Raw genomic sequence first — 4,165 nt, 5'->3', positions numbered from 1 at the left:
TTGGCTGGCCCAGACGGAGAGAGGCCTAGGCCATGCCCAAAGTCTGGTTGGAGGAGGGCTGAGTAGATGGCAAGGGGGGGTGGCCCAAGCTGGACAGAGGAAGGGGGTCCCGAAGTGTGGCCCTCCCCAGGGACAGCATGGCAAAGTAGGACCCCAGCACTGCACTTTCCAGTGCCAGTTCCCTAGGCCTGCATGGAGCTCTGCGCATGGGGCAGGCTGGTCGCCACCCCCCCCCCCCCACCGGCAATGGGCCGAAGCTTCCGGGGCCATCCCAGGTCCTTTCTTAACTATCTAAGAACCCCCTCTTCAAAGCACATCCGAAAGGAGGTCCCTTCCCCAATCTGCCACCTCCACCTTGGTTCTCCTAAGGGGTTTCCCTCCTCCAGTCTTGCCACCCTCCCCATGGTAGCCACTGGGCATTGGAAAGCCTAAATCAGGTCCCTCTACTCCCCTGGAAAACCACTAATTTAAAATCCAGACTCTCCTGGCCCACAAACCCAAACTGGACCTCATCTCCCTTCACTCTCCCCGGCTCCACCCTTAAGCCCCCCAGTGCTTTGCCCCCAGAGTTGCCCCAGTTCGTGCCTTTCTCACCTGCTCTTTAGCTTTCTTGACATGGTCTACCTCCTGAGTGTTTGGGTCTCAAATGTCACCTTCTTCTAGAAAAAGCAGTCACATTATCGGACTTTACTGGTTTTTTAATACACTTAACCGGTGTTTGAAGTCATTTTCTTTGTGTTCTTGCTTAGCATCTTCTCCCCTGACAAGAATATAAGCTCCATGGATTTAGGAGCCGTGTTTGTCTTGCTCGAGTTTCTGTCCCCACAGCCTAGACCAGGGCTCGGCACCCAGGAGAAAACCAGTCAACTTCTGTTAGCTGAGGGCACTGACCCCTAGGCCAAATAGGTGTGTTGCCAGCTCTAAGGCGACAGGTTGTGACAGGTGACGTAGGACTGAGCAGTCTGGGAGAAGGTGGTCGAGAGGAGTTCTCCTGGAGGGATCTGGGAAAACCTTGAAGAGGAGGACGGATTTGAATTGTGACAAACAAGTAGCACTTCGGGAGGAAATGGACAGAGTGCTTCTGCAGGCACGGGAAGGTGGGGAGGGAATGGCTAGGGTTTGGGGTGGCAGGGGTATACAAATCCCTGCTGGGAGGTGCTAGGGGCATGGGAGGTTAACTTGAAAAAGTGGGTTGTGGCCCTACTGAGGGGTCTTGTTATAGACTGAATTATGCCCCTACCCCCCCCCCCCAAGATTCATATGTCGAAGTCCTAACCCTTCCAAAACCTCCCGATGTGACTGTTTGGAGATAGCGCCTTTACAGAGGGACTCAAGTTTAAAGAGAGGACATACGGGTGAACTCTACTCCAATATGACTGGTGTCCTTACAGGAAGAGGGAAAGACAGCAGGGATGTAGGCACAATGAGAAAAGAGCCAGCAAGGGAATGGCCATCTGCAAGGAGAGAGACCTTAGAAGAACCCAACCCTGCCCCCACTTGATCTGGGACTTCCAGCCCCCAGGATGGTGAGAAAATAAATTTATGTTGTTTAAGCCCCCCATTCTGTAATCTTTCATTTTGGCAGCCCCTGCAAACTCATGTAGGTCTTAAGATCTTTATATTTTAATTTTAAATCATGGTATATTCATCTAGTTCCAGAATCCAACATAAAAAGTAATAATGAGGGGCGCCTGGGTGGCTCAGTGGGTTAAGCCTCTGCCTTCGGCTCAGGTCATGATCTCAGGGTCTTGGGATGGAGCCCCATGTCGGGCTTTCTGCTCAGTGGGGAGCCTGCTTCCCTTCCTCTCTCTCTGCCTGCCTCTCTGCCTACTTGTGATCTCTGTCTGTCAAATGAATAAACAAAATCTTTTAAAAAATTTAAAAAAAAAGTAATAATGATCAGAAGATCAAGGTCATGAACGGTGATGCATCATGTTGATAGCGTGTGCCCTTGGTACGATGTGGTGAAAATGGCACTTTACCCATGTGGCCTTCCCCCAAGAATCCCCTAAGCTCAGTCTAATGATAAGAAAAACATTAGGTAGGGGGCCCGGGTGGCTCAGTGGGTTAAGCCTCTGCCTTCGGCTCAGGTCATGATCTCAGGGTCCTACAATCGAGTCCCACATCGGGCTCTCTGCTTGGCAGGGAGCCTTCTTCCTCCTCTCTCTCTCTCTCTGCCTGCCTTTCTGCCTCCTTGATCTCTGCCTGTCAAATAAATAAATAAAATACTAAAAAAAAAAAAAGAAAAACATTAGGTAAATCTCAAATGAGGAATATTCTACAAAACACCCAACTTATACTCCTCAAAACTGTCAAGGTCACTAAAAAAAAAAACAAAGAAACTCTGGGAAACTGTCACAGCCCAGAGGAGCCTAGGGATACACGACATCTGAGGGTAACGTGGTATCTTGGATGGGGTCCTGCAACAAAGGACATTGGGTAAGACTAAGGAAATCTGAATGAAGTATGGACTTCCGTTATCGTGCTGTATTGACCTAGGTCCGCTGGTTGTAACCAACGTAGCATCCTCATGCAAGATACTGATGAGACAGAAAACAGGGAGGCGAGGGAGGCTATGAGAACTGTTTATATTATCTTTGAAATTTTGTAAATTTAAAATGGTTCTAAAAATAAAGTCTATTTTTTAAAAACAGTGAAAAGTCTCGCTCAGATTTCTGTCCATTGTCTGTGTAGTGCCTGTTCCTACCCACAGCCTCTACTTCAAGAATCCTTCATGCAGGGGCGCCTGGGTGGCTCAGTCGTTAAGCGTCTGACTTCAGCTCAGGTCATGATCCTGGGGTCCTGGGATTGAGCCCGGCATCGTGCTCCCTGCTTGGCTGGAAGCCTGCTTCTCCCTCTCCCTCTCCCCCTGCTTGTGTTCCCTGTCTCGCTGTGTCTCTCTCCATCAAATAAATAAATAAATAAATAAATAACTTTAAAAAAAAAAGAATCCTTCATGCAGATACGAATCTATACTGCTTTTCTTCCAAATGGCCTTTGTGTTTGCTTTAAAGAGCACTGAATCATTTTTACTATGAAGTATTCCAAACATAGCAGATAGAGGGACGAATACAATCCCCCCCGTATGCCCACCGCCCATATTCAGCACTTACCAGGAATTTGCCTGTATGCTTCAACCATCCCTCCCTGCCTCGCCCTCCCCTTTTTGCTCAATTGTTTCCAAGCAAATTTCAGCCCTCATACATATATATGCTAGTGTGCATCTCTGTGTAACCTGCCCATCTTCTTATATTACACTAAAGCCCATACCCACCCCCCCATCAGGAGTGGTTCCTGAAGGGCCTCTTGTGAACTTGAGTCTTGGTGACAGAAGAGCTTTATAGGGCAGGCATGTGTACATATGACCTAATTATGTCTGTGTGGGGGATGATTTGGGCGTGGAGGTCGGAGCAGGGAGGCCAATTATCGACACATTTGGTCTGGATGCGTGGCGGGTGCAGCAGGGTGGAGAGAAAGAACTAGCCTTCTGGGGGACTGGGAGGGGAGCCTCTGAGGAACGGGGTCACTAAACAGCCTGGCCTGGGAGGCATGCCTGCCTAGAGGATAGATGGGGCCTTGGATGGAGGCGGGGCAGATGCCACTCTCTGTACCTAAGGGTCCTACAGGCAAGAGTGGGACCCCAATGGCTAGGCTTTCCTTCTCAGAAGACTGGGCTCACTTTGACTCCCTCCAGGCAGGGGCCACATCTTCGCAGTGCTCTGGCAAAGCGCGTCCCCTTACCTGGCTTGGTGGGCCAGCACCCTCCCCACCATTCATGAACATTAGCATGGCAGAGCTGGAAAGGCATTGGATACCACAGAAGCTAATCCCTCTCTGGTTACGCAGAGAGAAATGGAGCCCCAGTGGACCGGGTGCCAGTTGCTTAGGACCACGCACAGAGTGAGAAGCAGAGCTGGGATTAGAATCCGGGTCCCGACTTCATCCCATTACCCAGAGCTTTCTCTTCTCTCTCCAAACCCTGGTCCCAGAAGAGATGTGTCACTAGCCATTACTGCCCACGTGTGTAACTTTAAAACTTCCTGGGCAATCCCTCTCCCAGGGACATAGGTACAATAAGCCGGCCTGCTAATGATAGCGTAACTACAGGAAACTATTTATGGAGCCCTTACCACCTACCACAAACTGTGCTAGGAGCTTTTCATAC

Source organism: Martes martes, assembly GCF_963455335.1.
Source record: "Martes martes genome assembly, chromosome: 7".
Classification (NCBI taxonomy): domain Eukaryota; kingdom Metazoa; phylum Chordata; class Mammalia; order Carnivora; family Mustelidae; genus Martes; species Martes martes.
The sequence above is the reverse complement of the archived record's forward strand: the minus strand, read 5'-3'. Positions refer to the sequence as shown.